This window comes from Mauremys reevesii, linkage group 2, assembly GCF_016161935.1.
Source record: "Mauremys reevesii isolate NIE-2019 linkage group 2, ASM1616193v1, whole genome shotgun sequence".
In the NCBI taxonomy this organism is placed as follows: Eukaryota; Metazoa; Chordata; order Testudines; family Geoemydidae; genus Mauremys; species Mauremys reevesii.
This window is the reverse complement of record NC_052624.1, coordinates 236188163-236209595: the sequence shown is the minus strand read 5'-3', so window position 1 is coordinate 236209595 and position 21433 is coordinate 236188163. Positions and strand designations below refer to the sequence as shown.

The 21433-nt window shown below is 41.6% G+C and overlaps 1 long non-coding RNA gene across 3 annotated transcripts in view; it reads left to right on the top strand.

Moving 5' to 3' along the window:
• Window positions 1-6652: 6652 nt before the first annotated feature.
• LOC120398526 overlaps window positions 6653-21433 on the top strand; it is a 41516-nt gene continuing 26735 nt past the window's right edge. For 2 of the 3 annotated variants that reach the window (XR_005594496.1, XR_005594498.1), the window contains exon 1: window positions 6653-6716. This is a non-coding gene — a long non-coding RNA (uncharacterized LOC120398526). Of the gene's footprint in view, window positions 6717-6819; window positions 7043-7723; window positions 7834-21433 lie in introns of those variants that run through there. The other variant, XR_005594497.1, reaches the window with a different exon arrangement.

Below are 21433 nucleotides of genomic sequence, written 5' to 3'. Positions count from 1 at the left end.
GGATACTCAATTGCTTTTACATCATCTATTTTATTTTCTTATATTTTTACTGTTTTCATTCTTTTCTCTTGTGTATCATAAAAAAAACCAAGGTTTAGGAGTGGTACCCGTGTTAATCTGTATCAGCAAAAACAATGAGGAGTCCTTGTGGCACCTTAGAGACTAACAAATGTATATGGCCATAAGCTTTCATGGGTTAAAACCCACTTCATCAGATGCATGGATGAAAAATACAGTAAGTAGTATAAATATTACAGCACATAAAAGATGGGAGTTGCCTTACCAAGTGTGTGTGTAGGGTCAATGCTAACCAGGCCAATTTAATTAAGGTGGAAGTGGCCTCTTCTCAACAGTTGACAAAAAGGGGTGAATATCAAGAGAGGAAAAATTACTTTTTCTAGTAACTCATCCACTCCCAGTCTTTATTCAGGCCTAATTTGATGGTGTCCAGTTTGCAAATTAATTCCAGTTCTGCAGTTTCTCTTTGAAGTCTGTTTTTGAAGGTTTTTTTTGTTGAAGAATGGCCACATTAAGTCTGTTATTGAGTGTCCAGGGAGACTGAAGTGCTCTCATACTGTTTTTGAATGTTACAATTCTTGATGTCTGATTTGTGTCCATTTATTCTTTTGCACAGTGACTGTCCGGTTTTGCCAATGTACATGGCAGAAGGGCATTGCTGGCACATGATGGCATATATCACATTGGTAGATGTGCAGGTGAATGAGCCCCTGATGGTGTGGCTGATGTGGTTAGGTCCTATGATGGTGTCCCTTGAATAGATATGCGGACAGAGTTGGCAAAGGGATTTGTTGCAGGGGTTGGTTCCTGGGTCAGTGTTTTTGTTGTGTGGTGTGTTGTTGCTGGTGAGTATTTGCTTCAAGTTTGGGGGGCTGTCTGTAAGCAAGGACTGGCCTGTCTCCCAAGGTCTGTGAGAGTGAGGGGTCGTCCTTCAGGATAGGTTGTAGATCCTTGATGATGCGCTGCAGAGGTTTTAGTTGGGGGCTCTAGGTGACAGCTAGTGGTGTTTTGTTACTTTCTTTGTTGAGCCTGTCCTGTAATAGGTGACTTCTGCGTACCCTTTTGGCTCTGTCAATCTGTTTCTTCACTTCACCAGGTGGGTATTGCAGTTTTAAGAACACTTGATAGAGATCCTGTAGGTGTTTGTCTCTGTCTGAGGGATTGGAGCAAATGCGGTTGCATCTTAGAGCTTGGCTGTAGACAATGGATTGTGTGATGTGGTATGGAAGAAAGCTGGAGGCATGGAGGTAAGTATAATGGTCAGTAGGTTTCCGGTATAGGGTGGTGTTTATGTGACTGTTGCTTATTTGCACAGCAGTGTCCAGGAAGTGGATCTCTTGTGTGGACTGGTCCAGGCTGAGGTTGATGGTGGGGTGGAAATTATTGAAATCCTGGTGGAATTCCTCTAGGGCCTCCTTCCCATGGGTCCAGATGATGATGATGTCATCAATGAAGTACAAGTAGAGTAGAGGCGCTAGGGGACAAGAGCTGAGGAAGCGTTGTTCTAAATCAGCCATAAAAATGTTGGCATACTGTGGGGCCATACGGGTACCCATAGGAGTGCCACTGACTTGAAGGTATAAATTGTCCACAAATCTGAAATAGTTGGGGGTGAGGACAAAGTCAAAGTTCAGTCACCAGGTTTGCCGTGACATTATTGGGGATACTGTTTCTGATGACTTGTAGGAACATCTTTGTGTGGAATGTTGATGTAAAGAGCTTCTACATCCATAGTGGCTAGGATGGTGTTTTCTGGAAGATCACCAATGGATTGTAGTTTCCTCAGGAAGTCAGTGGTGTCTAGAAGATAGCTGGGAGTGCTGGTAGCATGGGGCCTGAGGAGAAAGTTCACATAGCCGGACAATCCTTCTGTCAGGGTGCCAATGCCTGAGATGATAGGGATTCCCAGGTTTATGGATCTTGGGTAGCAGATAGAATACCCCGGGTTGGGGCTCAGGGCAACTCTCTGACACCACATTCTACAGGCCATTACTCTCTAATCTCATTGAGGGTTACCAAAATCTGCTCAAGAAACTCCCTGAAGCAGGAACACATCTACACAGACACACCCCTAGACACCATCAAACTGGACACCATCAAATCAGGCCTGAATAAAGACTGGGAGTGGATGGGTCACTACAAAAGTAATTTTCTCTCTCTTGATATTCACCTCTTATTATCAGCTTCTGAGATTAGGCCACTTCCACCTTAATTGAATTGGCCTTGTTAGCACTGACCCCCCCCCCTCACTTGGTAAGGCAACTCCCATCTTTTCATGCACTGTAATATTTATACTGCTTACTGTATTTTTCACTACGTACATCTGATGAAGTGGGTTTTAGTCCATGAAAGCTTATGCCCAAATAAATTGGTTAGTCTCTAAGGTGCCACAAGGACTCCTTGTTGCTTTCCCCCAAGCTTTAGTAACTGAGAATTGTTTGTAAGGTATTTGGTGGTTGAAACCAAGAATACTTCCTACTTTACATCTCTCAACAATTTCCCTGGCTCTAAAGCCTGAATGAATAATTTTATATTTATTTATTTTTCAGTGGTTTACATTATTACTTGATACATATACTACAATGTATTATTTAACCTACTCCATAGGTTCAAGACCTAGTTATGGCTTCCCTCTTGCAACTGTTTCAAAAATAAATCATTGTTCATTGTACTGATTGTTTTTTTTGAATAACAAATAAATCACAAAAGTATCTGCTGTTTATGTAAGCTCTTCAATGTTGGTGAATCAGATACGGGTCCTTATTCTTTGAAAACTGCAGGTAAAGAACATAATTTATCATTAAAAACAATCCTATTTAAAAATGCTTGATGTGACATATAAATAGATCCTTTAGAAGCTTATGGTTGCTGGAACCAATGAAATGTTAGGAAAAGAAAAGTGGATCCAGAGTAGCACTGATTGGAAAATCCACATTTTTCTGATAGAATTTTTGTGTGGAAAAATCACTTTTAGAAATGTTTTTGAAAGAATTTTTGAGTGTGCTACAGGAATTTTTATTTCTACATAAGCTTACTTTTAACATTTGGTTTTGTTGCAAAATTTCAAAATGAAATGAATTTTTCTTAAGTTTTTTTAACTTAAATGTCATTCTGTTTTATAGAAACTAAAATCTTTAATTTTCCATTTTCAGTTTTTGGATTTTCAGTCCCCCCCCACCCCACACACACACTTTCTCTCTCCCCTCATTCTTTCACAATGGAAAAAGTAGGGGGAAAGATAAAAAACAAAGAGGTTTTCCCCATTTTCTATCATTTATACTTTCTTCCCACTTTTTTCCCATTGGAAAGTGGTAAAATTATAAGAAAATGTGCAAAAGTGGGTGAAAACCCCACATTTTTTGACAGAAAATTTTTTGGTAAATTTTTTTGACCAGATCTAATGTATTCTGGCAAGTTCCAGAATTCCTTTGTGAGGGGAAGCCTGAAATTGCCTCAATGATTGTGAATACTAGCAAGGGAAATGCCCTTTTGGAACAAAGTATGAAAATAAACCCTTGGCTTGGTGAGTACATGGATCAAATCTTACAGTCTGGACTTCGAGGTACAGCAACTACAAGAAATGGTAAGGGCTCTGTTTGAGAGGTAATTGGGAGAAGGATTATTCATTTAAGACTGCATAAAGTAGAAGGCATTAAAGGGCAGAACTGGTAAACTTGGGAGTGTTTCATACTGCAATATCTCATCACAGAAAGTCTGCCATGAAATTAACAGTGCCTCATGATCAACACTATCAAAGGCAGCTGATAGAATTGCCATGAGATCTGACTTTGTTGTCTCAAGGAGAAGATCATCTGTGAAGGGCACCGGTTAAGTGTTTGTACCAAACCCAGGCCCAAATTCTGGTGGAGAAGAATCCAGAGGGTTTGAGCACTCCAGAGAACCACCAGGCTTGATTTACCATCAACTTCTTAGTAACTTCACCCAAGAAGAACAGGTTAAAGGCAAGGTGATAATTAAAGAAATAAGCAACGACAAGTACCTAGTGATTTCTGAGGAAAATCCATTGAGAGACTATGGCGTCCTTCTCTCCTGAGGGGGAGTGTAGAGGGGTTCGCTCACCACAGGAACACCTGGTGTGGAGTAGCAGCTGTCTTCCCATATGGCATCCCCGGCAACGGTCGCTCCATCACTGCAGTGATCTCTCTTCCAACAACATGGCCTTCTGGCCAGGTCACACTTTAGTCGAACCCTTCCAGGACAACTGAAAGTCCAACAAAGCTATAATCCAGTGACCTTTCAGCAGGTCTTCTGTCTGTCTCTGGGCTCCATGATCCTTATATCCCTCACCTCAGAGGGTTTCACCTTCAACTCCCTTGGTAGCTCTTAGGAGAACTCAGGCCCTCCCTCTACCCTGGGTTCCAGCCCAGGGACCCTGTAGCTGGCAGCCAAGGTCTACTCCCTCGGACTTCTTGCCGTCTCTCTGACTGCTTGCTTCCTGTTCTATCCCCCAGAGAAAGACTGCAGATGTCAGCAGTCTCTTTGGTTTTGCTGCAGCAGCAGCCTCATCATATGAGGTTATGACCACCACTTTCTTCATTCATGACCAAGTCAGACCAGACAGCTGTCAGAGAGCGGTGGAAGGCAGAATTATAAAGGCCCTTTTTCCCATGAGCTGAAAAGAGGTTACCTCAGGTCAACTAGGGACACCTGAGTCCAGTTAAGGGCTGCCTGTGGCCTTTAAAAACACCTCTTCTGGTGAGAGAGAAGGAGGAGAGAGAAGAGACAAGCTGCAGCAGGGACAAAAGGCTTCTCCTGGGTGGAAGGCTCCCTAGAGAGCAGTGTTTCCCAAACTTGGGATGCTGCTTGTGTAGGGAAAGCCCCTGGCGGTCCGGTCCGGTTTGTTTACCTGCTGCATCCACAGGTCTGGCCGATCATGGCTCCCACTGGTCGCGGTTACCTGCTCCAGGCCAATGGGAGCTGCTGGAAGTGGCGCAGGCTGAGGGATGTGCTGGCCTCCGCTTCCAGCAGCTCCCATTGGTCTGGAGCGGCGAACCACAGCCAGTGGGAGCCGCGATCCGCTGGACCTGTGGACGCGGCAGGTAAACAAACTGGCCTGGCCCACCAGGGGCTTTCCCTACACAAGCAGCATCCCAAGTTTGGGAAACACTGCTATAGAGGAAGCAACCAAGTTAACTTCCCGTTTTAGGAAGGACTGGCACCCTGGAACCAGCATAACAAGACAACTCCCTAGAGAGGAGGCAGAGAAAGATATTCCCTATTGTTATGAATTTGTTTCTTTGGTTTGGCTGATGAGTACCGTTTGGGTCTATCCTGAGGCCCACCTTGTAAGATATTGAAAAATAAAACCTGATTGAGGAATAAAAACTCTCTGGAGTGGAACTGATTTACTCCAGCTCTGCCCACTCCCCGTGAGGGAAACACTCAGCCCAGTAAGGTAAAGGAGGTGCCTTGTCACAATTCATTTTTAGCCAAGTTGTGTGAATATTTTTAATATATCCCCCTCTCTTTCTTTCTCTATATATATATCCTGTCACTCTGCCTTGTATCCTTAAGGAAACATAGCAAGGGTTTATTTATTTATTTGCACTATTCAATTTCCCTGACATTCTCACTAGTCCCTTTAGGAAAAAATCTTTGATTCCAAGCTCACTCAATTTTTCATAAAAAAACCTTCCTTTCTATAGAACATTGCCCACAATGACAGAACATGATTAACAGGTTTATTTGATTTTGCACACATTACACAGCCTGTCTTTATGTCTTTTAAACAAGTTTAATTTATCATTTAAGGCACAATGATCTGCTAACACTCTAAAAATGACTACTGAACTTTTTCTATCATGACTCTGGAGTATAGTATTATCTCTGATTTTTGAGCTCTCCCATTAACATAGTAAAATCACCTCAATAAGCAGCAGAAGCTATGTTGGCAGGAGAAGCTCTCCCACTAACATAGTGCTGTGCACACTACCACTTATGTCAGCAAAACTTACATTGCTCAGAGACATTTGTTTGTTTTACATCCCTGAGTGACATAAGTGGTAGTGGAGACATGGTCTACATCATAGAACCTTCATCATTTTGTTTCCTTAGTCCATAGTTCTAGCCCGTTCATGACTGCACTTTTAAATTCTTGTCTACTTAAGGTTATCTTAATATCCATCTTTTTTTTTTTTTAAGAGCATGATTTTCTGCTTTGTCAGTCATCTCATTTCCAGGAATTTAGATCAGTGCCAGAATCCATGCTATTGTTGCACAGATACTTGCTTGCATTATTTCCATAGTTAGGAAGGTTATTTCACTTTCTATGTCATTTCTGCTGTCCAAATTCCCTGTTCTGATTGTCATTATGTCTGACAAGGAGTCAAATAAAATTATAGCTGCAGCTGGTCGCATGTCTCTTATCCAGGTTAGTGCCAACATTAGGTCAGCCAGCAAGCCCCTTTCTGCTATAAACCTCCTGTCTTTATAACCACCACGAGCCCCTCCCCAGCTGGGCTTCATTAACAATTAGGACTGGTGTTCTCTCTCTCACACAAGTGTTTCCAGGTATGTTAATTGGCTCCTGGGGCCTATGTGGAGTACATACCCCATCACAGGGCGGTAATAAAGATGTCCATGAACAAAGTACCCAACATCTCCTCATTTTATAATCCTATTAGGACAGATGAAATATATTAGTGAGAGCAAACCAGAACATGGAGAAGATGTAGAAGGTTTGATTTTTAATATTTTATTAGAAGGTTATAACTGCATGGAAGTGCTGTAATAATCCATACAGAATTAACCTTGTTTTCTCTGTCTTTATTTTCTCTGTAGGACTGAAGGTTTCCCTTTTGTTTTAGGTAACTCTAGTATTCTCTCTTTAAATCTCTTTTTTCTGTCTTTTTAAAAAAAGTTCTGTTTTGTATGCATGTGAAAGTTTCTTTGGGGACACAGAAGGCATGAAGAAGCAAGGATCAGAAGGAATCAAGGAGGGCAGGAGGTGGGAGTTGGCTGCTTCTTACAATGACTTCTGCCACATGTCAATAGCCATTTTAAGGTATCTGTTATTTCTTTGTTGACTAGATTGGCATACAAACAAACCCAGATTATTGCACAGCAGTGCAGGTTCAGAGATCTGTCACAGCCTCATTATCTTCCATAATGTGTTGTTGAGCTGGTATCTTTTAATAAACAAACTATCTTGGTATTTGTGCTTTAAAAATTGCTGTTACAGATTATCATGATTTACATTAGCTTGTGTTCACTGCTGCTGCTGTAGAAATTGAATCTGCAGGAAGGATCAATATGGGCCTTAAAAAGTAGATGTCAATGTCTGAATTATCTTGCAACTCACAAGGCATGTTAATTCCTAAATAAAGCCAATCTTCAGTAGCCTGCTCAATGGACCTCACTTGCAGCTATTTCAACAGTAAATGATCCACATTAACACTCAGCAGACAGAAAGGTTGTGTTTTTGTTTATAAGTGTAACCAACCAAGATGATAGCCTTTATATGTTTAAAATTAGCTCATTTGTACATGGTTAAAATGCGTTGGACCAATTCCAATACGTTTAGCACTGCTAGATTTTATAACTGCAGCTATTGATTCAAGATTTACTTTACGTTTTGGATATTACAAGAGCTGGTTTAGCAAACATGAAATACCTTTAGGGTTAGCTAATGTAGTAGTAAGAATAGAGAAAAATGAGATTAACACTCATTGTGCAATTTTGTTAGGTTAATTGCAGGGCAAAGCTGGATAATAGAATCCCCTCCAGTACAACATGCAGTCAAGATAGACATCTGACAAGGATGACAGAATGTATGATGTGCAGCATGGTCTAAGTGGATGAATTCTTGCTTTCTTTTTGTGTCTTCTGCAGATCAATAAAATAATAGTTTATTGATGTGGCTTCAATTATAATCAGACCTTTTTATATTCTGAATAAAAAGGGGGTGTCATTATGTTCATGGGACTATAGGAGAATTACAAAGACTGCAACAGTAGTGCAAGGCTACACTACACATTTTCAAGGGTTTGTTTAGTTAGTCCTTCCCCAGGTCCCAGCTGAAACCTCTGAAGAGGCAGCGCTCCCCTGGAGTTGGCCTAAGGCAAAAGTTGCTTTATCTTACCTTCACAGCTCTGGGGTTCAAGTGTATAAGATAAAAACAACAACTGGGGCTCCTGAAACTCACTCCTCACCCACAACAGTCCCTGGGGTACAATTCCACAGCCCAACTCAGCGAGAGTTCAGTGCACTCCGGTCAAAGTCTTTCCCTACCCCAACACATCCATGCTCACTCTGGCAGTCCCGTATGGCAGGTGTTTTTGACAGGTCTGTTTATTTAGTATATTTTTAAAATTTTGTCCAGGGCATCGATTGGGCACTCTGTTATAATACATATATACACACATATATTCTGGAGTTATAAGCAGGTGCGCAGCTTAGAACTGTTACACCATCTCTATGCTATCTGAGAAGGCTCTGCCCTGGAGGAATCCTCCGGGGAGATCCAGTTGCTTTCTGTCCCCTTTACACTGCAGAAGCACAGTCCAGAATCAGTGCCATTGTTTCAACTTTTGTGAGATAAGTTTCAGGCTAGTGCCTGAGTGTTCCCTGGACAAGCTCTACTAAACATATAATGGGATTTTGGCAAATAATCCCTGTGTACATTTCTGAATACATATGCTAACATGAGTTTGATCGGAAAAAAGGCAACTGGTCTCCATAGGATAGAAAGAAATGCTCAGAAAAAAGAAGGAATAAAATGAGCAACATAATTATCAGCCCAGGTGTAATTAAGGTTATAGTCCTCATTTCCTTCATGCAGGAACCAAGCGATTGTGTTTTCTGTACCTGTATAAAGGATAATGATTTGTTTTGGGTTTTGGAATATTGTTCTTTGGAAATTGAATTATTTTCAGTAGAAATGATAAATCACCTTGAACTGTTCAGCCAGGCAAATTATTTTTTAAGAGAGATTTTCCCATGCAGTGAAACATCCAATGAACACTTCCCTTGTCTTCAGTGGGGGACATTTTATAAATATGTATGTGTGTAGCAGATTTTGTCACCTTGCTGGTGGAGAAGAAACCAATAATGTGGCCTCAGGATAAATTTTGTAGAAAACTGCACCATAGCAGTGTCCACACAGGACTTTACCATGCAGCTAACTGGTGCACTGCAGATTCTAACCCTGGATTGGTGCTCAGTAACTTGCCATGTAGACAAGCCCCAACTTCTATGGCTCTATGAAATGGCTGGATGTTTTTGATATTCCACAGAAAAAGAATAATATGGGTCCACAGAGTACCACATAACACCTTTTTATGATATGAAATTGCTTGTTGAAGGAGAATGACAGTAGCTAATTAAAATAATAAAGATACACAAAAGTGAACCATCTCTGAATTATGTACTACTGTACTTTTGTACCTTTGGGAAGTCTTTGTCTGCATGGCTTTCTTAAGGACCATTATGTTCCAAACAAAATAGTGGGAGGTCTCTTTTCATGTCATAGCCAACATATAACATTATAAAATGTTCCTATTTAACAACTGCTTTTTACAATAAAATAAACAGAGGCTATTAGAAAACAGAGTGATTATATTGTGGTATCTGGGATATTAACACAAAAGGATTTTTAAATGTGTATACATAACAGCTGGGGAACACTAAAGATATTCAGGCTTTGATTTCTAATGCGTTTCATTTTAATTTAGGTCTGTATGAAGTAAAATTTGACATTGCAAGCAAAATGTGACAAAGATTAGCAGGGTAGCCTGGAACTGCATCTGTTATACTGTATGCCATTTTTCTTATTTAATTGGTTAGCATTGAAATTCTTTGATAAGCTTTAAAAGGAAGTAGGGAAATATACTCTAGTGGTCATGTGTTATAGAAATAACAATAAAAACTAGAGAACCCACCTTGTTTTATGCCTACTAATATATTGCTACATTCTTCCCAAAGGTTCTTTTACAGATCCAGTGTAAATGAGTAATGAACAAATCCTGAGTGGTTCAGAATTTGTGTTTTGCTCAGATGAATATTCAGAGCTGATCCAACTATACAGCCAGAGGTTTTTTGAAAGCCCCATTGGCTCTACTACCCTTCTCTCCCCATGTCTCTGCCACCATTCCTCTAAATGATCCCAACTCTTATTCTGTGGCACCTTATGACGTAACAGGCGTTCTGCAGCATGAGCTTTCGTGGGTGAAATACCCTTGCACTTAGAAGAAGTGGGGTATTCACCCCAGCGTCTGTTGCTGCTGCAGAGCGTCTGATCTGTTGTGCTGTTTATTACTTTCTCTTATTCTACCCTTCTTGCACTCTGGGCTGAGGCATCCCATAATACACTAGACTAAATCTCTTGTTCTCAGACAAAAATGATTGCCCCAGATCTTGGTTGGGTCACTTATCTCATATTTATATGTTGTCTAGAAAAGAGAAGTAGCAAAATCCTTGTATGAGTATTATATAATCTCTTAAATTGGTGTGATGGAAAGGATTCTAAAATAGGTGAACCTTCAGGCAAGGGCAGAATGGCAGCCATATTTTATCCAAACCAGCTCACTAATCCTTAGGACTGGCCTATAATGACAATGAAGTGATTTGACTTGGGGTCATCTAAAAGCATAGCCTATTATGTCTATAAGAGCAGGGTATTTAAAGTAAAAGACACAAATACTTAATTATTGGGGACCTGTTCCTGGCCACCTGGGGGAGGCCAGGAAATATTTGTGCAGCTAAGAGGCCTGTAAAAAGATTAGAACACATTGATCAAGGGGAATTTCAATTACTTTTACATTTCATTCAGATTTCTGGAAGAATTGAACTGGATCATAGGGTCTGAAGCAAATCTGGAAAATGAGAAACTTCTGTAGTGAGCGAATGCTTAAGAATTCAAGTTGGACACCAGATGTTACTGAGGATTTGTTCAATAGGGAATAGCACAAAAATATTTTATCCAGTACACTTTAAGGGAATAAGAAATGAGTCCAAGTAAAATGTCTAACATCTACTATTATCTTGGAAATTTGCCACTGATAAGTGGTAATTAACAGGTTCACAGTCAAAGCACATAAGGGTTTAGGGGTCTGTGTTGCATTCATACAACCACTGTATGTTTTTTGCTTTCTTCTTAGGTTTGATATGTTTTGGGGGATGGTCCAGAAGCTAGTTTTTTATTTTGTGTTTCATTTGCCTAGAGAAGAGACCTTTGCTGCATTTTACTCTGGGTGGTGAGTGAGGGCCTGACTAAAAGGAGTCCATTTTGAGAGATGAGATTCTGACCATGTTAAGCTGTTTACCTCGAGGGCATGCTCCACTGAGAGATCCATTTTCCTGTCACCAAAAAATGTAGCAGGGGCCACATTCTGCCTACTGGGTACCTCTGCAGTTGAACAGCTTCAGCAAGAGAGACTGAGGAAGCCCCCATATTAGAATATTCTACAGCCCAGGGGCTAGAGCAATCACTTGAGAGGTGACAGATTGCAGTTCAAATCCCCTCTCCCCCTCAGGCAGAGGGGGACTAGAACTGCGGGTGTGTGTGTCTCCCACATCCCATTGAGTACCTTGCCCATTAACCTAAAAGTTATGAGGGAGGTCTGCCAATTCTTCCCCTCCCTCTGGGCTTGTAAAATCATAGTGGGTTCCTAAAGCCAAGAGAGTTTGCAGCTGTGAATCCCAAGTGCGAGGGAGGCAGCCCAGACTTAGGCGTCTATCTCCAAGAGAAGAGCAGGGCTTAGCATACACCCCTCCCCTTGGCAGTACCCTGGGCCGGCTCCAGACCCCAGCTCGGCAAGCACGCGCGTGGGGCGGCCCTTTCCCGGGGGGGGGGGGGCGGCAGGCTGGGCCGGCGGACCTGCCGCAATCATGCCTGCGGGAGGTCCACCGGAGCCCCGGGACGACCGGACCTGCCGCAGGCATGACTGCGGAGGGGGCGCTCGTCCCGCGGCTCCAGTGGACCTCCCGCAGGCATGACTGTGGCAGCTGAAGCGGAGCTGCCGGACCTGTGAACCGTCCGCAGCTGCGGGAGGTCCAGCCAAGTCGAGCGACCAGCGGACCCTCCGCAGTCATGCCCGCGGGAGATCCGCTGCTCCCGCGGCTCCGGGGCGCCTCCCGCGCATGACTGCTTGGGGCGGCCAAAAAGGTAGAGCCGCCCCTGGCAGTACCCACGGGCTAGTTTAGACGAGGAGCCACCTAGCATGCTGGCTTTTGTGAATTCCATTTTTGGGTGTCTATCTCTCCCCATGAATTGTACATTGCACAGTGCTGGGCGCTGAACTCAGAGATTTTCTTGGTGCCTGTAGCTTTAGCTTTCTATTCATTAACATCCCGCCCCCCCCCAAACCAAACAAACAGAGTAGAAAGAACAGGTTCATGATTCACAATCTCCACAGATAAAGTGCTTGAAAGAATAAAAAAACCCCTTCAGACCAGGATCCCACCTCAACACAACAGGCCTCCTGCTAAGCAAAGCAGACTTGAAAGGGCAGAATCAATCTCAAAGCTTCTGAAACATTAATACTCATCAAGCCCTGGGAGCCTGAAGTATTTTATTTCTGACAAATAGCAAATTTCACATAAAGGGAATTAAATGTTGAAATCCCAATATGTACATGAGCCATTTCACAAATAAAACCCCATCCTACCTACACCGATCCTTTCTATATCTTCCCTCCATAAACTGCAAATATAGGACAAGATCCTGCACCATTAAAATCAATGGGAGTTTTGTCAGTGATTTCAACAGGAGCAAGACTGGCCCACAGAATGTTGACTGCATTTGTTTTTATTTCATCTACCCAATTTTGCAAGAAAGTTGTAGCCTAAAATATCCAATGACATTGTAATAACATCCTAGTCAGGCCAAGGCACACCCTTTCTCGTTCGCTCAAAAGCTTTTTCCTACATTTTAAAAAATACAAAGATTTGTAAAGGCAGGCAAATAAGAAAGGTTACCTAACATATTACAGTGTTACCAGTAACAGTGGTATTTTTGTATTTATTGCATTTGTCATCTGAGGATCTCAGAAACTTTACAAAGGTAAAAAGCAACAAAGAGTCCTGTTGCACCTTATAGACTAACAGAAGTATTGGAGCATAAGCTTTTGTCGGTGAATACCCATTCATCAGAAGCATGGGACGTCTGACGATGTGGGTATTCATTCACCCATGAAAGCTTATGCTCCAATACTTCTGTTAGTCTATAAGGTGCCACAGGACTCTTTGTCATTTTTTACAGATCCAGACTAACATGGCTACCCCTCTGATACTTTACAAAGGTAGGCATCTATCATTATTTCCATTTTACAGATGGGAGGCAGAGAGGTTAGGGTCTTAATCTTCCAGATTACAAATCCCTGGACTAATGGATTGAGGATCCAGGAATTTTTATTTTATTTGCATTACAATAGCACTTGGATGCCAGGGCTCCATTGCTCTGGTATAATAGTCTACAATAATAACTCAGAATAGTACGGTACCACAACCACAGTCATTTGGATCATTATTGTGGAATAGTGTAGTAGGATTTTTTTTAATAAGGGTAATCCTGTCTCTGACACTAATTTTCTGGGTGCGTTTGGGCAACTCATATTCCCCATCTGTAATACAAGTAATCATACCTAATGTATCGCACAGGGCAATTTGCTCAGTGCTTTGAAAATATTATTTTAAAGCACTACTCTAGCAATGCTAAATATTATTTACTATTTATTATTTAACCATGTGGCTATGACTATCTTTGATGGACATTATAAGAGGTGAAAATGCCCCAGTTCAGAAGCATTCTTTCTAGGAATAACATACTGTAGTAGAATAATAAGGGATATGGTAACACCATTGCTAAAAATACTGTAATGTCTACTCGACAAAGTATTTTCTGTAAGCAGTATGCATGTAGACTGGATATTTGGGACTTATTGACAAGAACTAGGCATTTCATTTTGACCTAATAATAATGCACATCGATGTGCTTTAGCAAGTAAGATAGAGATAAGATGAAACAGAAAGCACTGAGAAGGTAAAAATCATCAAGAAGCTTGGAAGAGTGTCAGGATTTTCATAGATTCAGAGAATATAAGGCCAAAAGTGACCACTATGATTATCTAGTTTGACCTTTTGCTTAATACAGGCCATTGGATTTCCCCGAAGTAATTCCTGTTCAAACTAGAGCAGATCTTTTAGAAAAAATATCCAATCTTGGTTTAAAAATTGCCAGTGATGGAGAATCCACCACAACGCTTAGTAATTTGTTCCACCGGTTAATCCCCCTCACTGCTACAAATATGCATCTTATTTTCAGTCTGAATTTGTCACATTCAGGTTCCAGCTGTTGTATCTTGTTATCACTTTGCCAGATTGAAGAGCTCTCCATTATCAATATTTTGTTCCCATGTAGGTTCTTATAACCTGTGATCAAGTCATCCCTTAATCTTCTCTTTGTTAAGTTACATAGACTGAGCTCCTTGAGCCTTTGCTATAAGGCAGGTTTTCCAGTTCTTTAGTCATTCTTGTGGCTCTTTTCTGAACCCTCTCAAATTTTTCAGCCTCTTTCTTGAATTGTAGACACCAGACACAGTATACCAGCAGCAGTCACACCAATGCCAAGTACAGAGGCAATACAATCTCTCTAATCCTACTCGATATACCTCTGTGTATACATCCAAGTCTCACATTAGCCCTATTGGCCTAGTCACTGGCACAAGGACTTAAACTTGGGTCTCCTACATCCCAGGTGAGTGCCCTAACCATTAAGCTATAGAGATTTTATCTGGCCATGAGGATGTGTAGTGTTAGGAACACAAGTGGCACAAAGACGATAAAGGGATTCAAGGGTATGAGCTATACAAAGAGATTAAAAGAACTTAATATATAGTCTAGAGAAGACACGACAAAGGTATTTTGTAACACAGATTATAAAGATAGCGTTATGGTAGCGAACCATAAATATTTGAGTGGAAGTAACCTCAAAAGAGAAGAGAAATTATTTAAGCTGGTTAAGGGTGTGGAAGCCAGTAAATAATTAACAAGGTTTTGAAGAGATCTTAATGAATGTTAGTTAGCATGAGTTAGGTTAACTGTGACCCTGGTGACGTGAGGAAGCAAGATAATGTAAGACAGAGTGAATTGTGTGAAAGTTATTACGACCTTGCAATGTGCAGTCTTGCAGTCTTGTTTTTCTAGTGAGATAGCAGAAAGCTTATGTATAAACAAAATGTATTTGTTGTTTTTTACTGTCTGTATTATTGCTAGAAATTGTCTGTAAAAGGTATAAAGGCTTGCTGTAATTGTTTACCAGTTGAGAGACCTGTCCAGGACCCTGTGTCCTATGGCACTCTCTCCCTCCATGGTAATTACTGGAGAAATAATAAAGTATTTGATTTTGCTGCATCCAAACAAAAAGTGAGAACTGAGTTTTTCTTCGACAATTTGGGGGCTCGTCCGGGATGGCAACGCCCACGGACCCACAGACAACTACTACGGATCATTCCCTTCAACCCCATGGCGCCACATGAGAGGTATGAGACCTTTGAAATCTCTATTGGGGTATCGGAGGAGGATTTTCCCTGAGGACGTCTGTCTCTCTGTTGGGCTCACGCCATCTGAACTTATTGACTGTGCAGCAGGATCAGATGCAAAGTGGTATTGGGGAGAGGCCCCAATAAGGTTAGTTTATTGCAGTACTGGGAACTGCTGAGTTGGCCAAGGAAATGCATAAGGTAATGCATAAGGTAATGCATAGGTAAATGCATTAGAATGCACCGGTGCTGAGGGGTTTTTACCGCCTCAAGAGGGGTTGTCATACCGCCTCATGGTATTGGTCCGGACCAGGTAAAGATGCATCATGGTTTAAAAAAAAAAAAAAAAAGATAAAAAAGGTTGAAAAAGGGTTAAAAAAAAAGACAGAAAAAGAAAAAGGAAGAAAAAGAGGCCTTGGTGTGTGTGTGTGTACACCAGTGTGAGTGGCTGTTACCGGGCTAGCCCAGTAACTACTGGATCTTTCGGAGATCCGACCCACGGTGGGCTGACTCAGCCTGGCATAGTCCGGCGAGGAAGCTGCCTGGCTCTAGGAGTGTGTGAACCCATCTTCCCTCCCCTTTCCTTGTGAGTCTCTCCTGTGTGAGTGGAAAATGGGTAAGGGACTGTCTAAATATTCCACCTTACCCCCTAAGGGTACCCCAGCATATTACATGTACGTACATTATGGTCCTAAAACCTGCAGGTATTTAAATGATTGGAATCTGTATACGCGTGAAAATTCATTTAAACAATGCCCATTAGAAGGTACCTTCAATCTAGATAAGATCATATATCTCAGTGGAGCTTTATTCACAAAGAAAAACCTCTGTTACAGTGTGAGCAATTTGTCTAGGAACGGGTTAATTTGAAATTCGGCTTAGCCCTGAGATAAGGGAGAAGTTGTTTTGTCTTCAAGGTCATGAATTAGTGTGGACTATGCTAAGTGCTAAGTAAAAATGCTTCAGCTCCAACTGGTTGAGGAAAATAAAAAAAAAAGGCAAACCAAAAAAAGCAGTATAAGTTACAAAACTGAGATTGCATTTGCAAAGCTTAACGGTTCAGTGAGATCCAACAGTGTTTGCAACCCTGAAGCCGGACAGGCAGCTGACCTGAACTGAAAGAGACGCCGCAGGAGATTCCAGGGTGTAAAAGAACAGCCATCCCAAGAGTGGCAGCATGTTGGAAATGCTGGACAAGCTGTATACAGGATAATCTCCCGTCCACCTATTTCCCTTCTCTGAACATTATACACAGACATGCCAGTCTGGATATGTGTAAGTATTAAAGTGGCTTAAGGCTTGGGGCATTCATATTTTTCCCGAGTGATGTGGGAGCATTCCCAACGCTCTCCATTGTTGTTTTATTATTTTAATGAAGCTTTAAAATTTGATTATATGCTCTGTCAGTTTGATCACCTGACATGAGGGATAAATTAGTAATAGGAATTTGTCACAGTTTGGTGAGCAATTGCAGAATTTACACCATCTATCTGTTTTACCCTTGTTAGTTTATGTTTGCTTTGTTTGGTACTGTTGGTGTTTTGTGTTAAGAATAGCATGATTATAGGTGAGCTCTAATAGAATAAGGAAACACTATTTGGTTTTGGTGCACTATTTAGCTTTGGCTCTGTTTTGTTTAACCGGTTACTGATGTTTTTCTGCTCTGTTCATTTGGGCGTTAGGTGTGTGAGTGGAACTGAACTTCTCGTTCATAATTCCTCAGGGTGGAAGCCATGTGTGCGATGAAGCTCTGAGGTTGTCCTGAAATTTTACAGTCCCGCCCCCCCATAGCGGACAATATAATAGAAGTAGAAAAATTTGGCTTAGACTGTAATTTTCTTTGTTTTTTGTGTAATTTTCTTTTCTGTTTAAGTGTCAGCACACAAATGGGTGGGTCTCTGGGTATGCCCCCAAAGGGGTTTGGATTATGTGTTAAGTGAATGGCCATGTATTTTTGCCCAGGTGGCAAGCCTTACTAGGAAGGACTCAGGTAGTCTTGTGAGTAGAAATGTTTTGGGGACAAGACCAGAAGGGTGGGGGCTAGTTGCGTAGCCCACCCTCCTAGCTACGAACTGGTTGTGGAACAAGCTAGTGTCCATGGATGGGACGATTCAGTGAGAAAAAAAAGGATCGGGCCCAGGCAGGCGGGCAACAGACAGAGAGATTTGGAAACTTTTGAGGGTGTAGTGGAAAGAAGGAGTAAGTGAATATAAGCATGAGGATTTCAAATACTCAGAAGGATATTTGGAATGGTGATTTGCATTGGTAAAGTGGCTGTTGGAAGGAGAAAGCAATTGATTTTTAAGGGAAAATGAAAAATTGACTCTGTGTTTGCTGGGGGGAACAGCACTTGAACTTTGTGAAAAAGCTGAAGAGAACAGTTTTTTGGTGTCTTTGACATGTTTGTGAATGAATTCAGGCAAAGAAATTATTAGATTGCACTCATTTGGCTATGAACAATTTTGTTAAATCAGTTGAAGAATGTATACAGTGCTATGTAATGACATTGTATTAGGCCCTACAGGCACTATAAGTGGTGATGTTTTCTTTCAGTGTTTAAAAGCAGGAGTTAAAAGAAATAAAAAGCAAGCCGGAGAGCATCTGTGTTAATGCAAATTAACTAACTGATAAGGTAGAGGCCGCTGAACCAGGGCTGTCTAAGAAGCACATACGAGAAAATATGGGGTAATTCCTCTGTTTTGCCTAGAATCAACAAGAGTATTTGTATATTTTAAGTATTTAACTGCCCCGAAGGGGTGGACCTCTGTTTTTGTCTTTCAGATAATCAAAGAACATTAATGCCAGCTACACAGCATTCAACATACTATGATTTACTGGCAGTCACAATTATGTTCTGTGTTCTGTGTTCTGTTTTGTGGTGTTTTGCCAAAAAAATTGTTGTGTTTAATATTTTCATGAGATGGTCTGATTTGACATCAAGCGAAAATGTTGCATTGCAATGCAGATACTTGTTTTGTTCAACTTAGAGTACAAAGTGTTTAGTTATATCAGAAAAATGTGATATACTAAGGTCTAATACATTTTCTTAAGTAAGGGAAAGAAACTATATTGGCCAAATCTTTTAATTGAGAATTGTTGTTACAATTTGCATACTGACAGTCTTTGGAAGCGAGGACATGAAAAGTTAACCCACTCCCCATATTGTACGAGGGATCCTTCTGGCTACCTCAGACTTTAGCCAGAGGGCTGGGGATGGTGGATAGCTATTGGACTAGAAGTTATATTAAGTGAACTTCTCAAAGTGGGTGTGCTTGTCCTGGCTTGTTCTTCCAAAGTTCTGTAATAAGGTTATTTTAGTGAAAGGGTATATGTGGCATACATTGAATGATAATACTTCTGTACTGTATAACAGTACTGTTTATGTGTTCATGGTATGAAAAAGGTGTATAATTGAAGAGTAAAAGTTTCCTTTGTAGGTTAAATGAAGAAAAAAAAAAAAAAGCCAAGTAGAGAATGGCTAACATGCGCTGGCCCCAGTCAAGGACACCGCTTGGCTGCCTACCAAGGGAAGGGGGGGGGGGAAACTGGTTGTTGCAGTTACACGAGATTGGTGTGCAGCGGCCAGCCCACTCTCCTCCTTGGGGAATTTTTGTGAATATTCAGATTGATTTTATTTCGATGTCTACATGTTGTGGTTCTGGATATGTATTTGTTTTAGTTGATGTATTTACCAATTGGGTTAAAGCTTTTCCCTGCAGGAAAGCAGGTGTCAGGACTGTTGTGACATTTTGCTTAAAGATTTTGTGCCACGTTTTGGCATCCCTGTGACTATCAACAGTGATCGTGGAATTCATTTTACTGGACAGATTGTACAGGAGTTATGTGCAACTCACTGCCCTCACCACCCAGAATCTGCTGGGACAGTGGAACGCCAGACCGGGATTTTAAAGAATAAACTGGCCCAGATTTGTGCTGAAACGAACTTAAGGTGGCCGGATGCCCTTCTTTTGGCACTGAGGTGTATGAGAACCATTCCCAATCGAACGACTGGACTCAGCCCTCATGAAATTTGACAGGACACCCAATGCTGACTACCAACTGCACCCCCACTAACCCCAGCTCAGATGGACATTCATTTGCTGGATAACATAATGCTTAAATATTGTCAGGCACTAATGAAATGTGTTAAGTCTTTTATACACAGGTGATGGAAGCACTACCAAAGGATCCTGTGCAACCTTGCCACTCGTTGGAACCAGGAGCCTGGGTCTACATAAAGATCCATCAGCGAAAGACTGCCTTGGCTCCATGCTGGAAAGGCCCTTTCCCAGTCCTGCTGACTACCGACACCGCTGTGAAGTGCCACAAACTGACTGCTTGGACCCAGGATTCTCACTGCAAGAAAGACCCCTCCACATCAGAAGAATTTTCCTATTGATGATTAGCCTATTCTTTCTTCTAGTTCTACTGTACTTCTGGACAGCAGGGAAAAAGCTCCCTTGACCACTGACAGACCAACTGTGCCTTTAGACTTTTCTAGAAAAAGCACAGCTATTACAGGGTGATATGTGCTGGAAACCTCTCCTGTAGGATGCTAAACCTCGATTGTTTTGGGAAAGAAGAAGACACACTCACTCCACTGACATTGCCAAAGTCCAGGAATTCCTGACTGAAAAGGACACTGAGAACTGACCCTGGTGAAGAAACAAAGAATTACATACTGGCAGGAAGAACTTTGTGGGACCCATGCTTGGGACTGTGGTATTAATTGGATTTTGGGGTTTATTCTACAGGCTGCACCCTGTGTTCTGGATAAATCCTTCAGTATGTATTGCCCTCCCTAATTGGATTTTACCTGACATTGCCCTTATCCAGTTTTCTACATACCCAGATTGCTCACAAGGGGCTACCATTAGATTAGCACAACAAAAAGGCCTGGGTTATTTCCTCTGGACAACAAGGGAATTGACCAGATCCCTGTGGGCTGGGTTATTTCATCTGGCCAATAGTGTAGTAGCCATTTGGACTATTCTTCCAGGCCAAGAACATGATAAGAAATTGGGGCAACTAGAAAAGGCCACTAGTCTTATTTTTGAAGCTCAGCTATCTTCAGTACAGGCTGGAGTTGCTGAGTTACATGTAATTTCCACCCTTAGTTCTATGACCCAGAAGTTATTGACAGAGCTGGTATTGAATATCACTGAGGCTGGGAAGGCATTGCAGTGGGATCTGGACTAGACTTGGCCCACTGCCCTTACAGACGTCAGGAGTACCATCTGATCTGTGGTCATGAAGACATACTTGGACACTTTCTGGATGGAAGTGTGGACATTCACAGTGCTCCTTCCAAGCATATGGACCGGTTAGGGTGGGTGTGGGCTCCCACATACTGAATCCTGCTGGGTCCATGGGGAGGATGCCTGTGGGACTGTAATTGTTTACCAAGACATCTGGGGAAATTAGACCACCTGGTATCTCCAACTGATTTCTAGACAGTACCCCTGGAATGACACCTGACATTTTGGATAAGAATAGAGAGTCAATGGACATTTTGGCCGTTAGAACCACCACAGCTCAGTGTATCTATAAACTGAAGCTAGGGGAAGTTGTCACTGTTTATGACAATATTTGTTGCGAGGGTGGAGGTCAAGGAACTACCCTGACGGGACACCCACTTTTTTCAAGCTAATGATAGCTGTGTCTGCGTTAATGACACCACTTTACAAGATATACATATTGATCTTACCACTGCTGCAGGCAATCCTATCATTTCCTGGCCTGCAGATAGAATGTTACATGTAGCTCTTAGATTTCAGGTATATTTTAATTGGACTAGAATAGTACCTGATTGGTTTCAAAATTTGCTTTCATTGTTACCAAAGGTTCAAAGAATCTCTGAATTGCAAGGGCAAATTCCCATGTTTTAGAATGTATATCAAGCTGGAAGGAATGCCTTT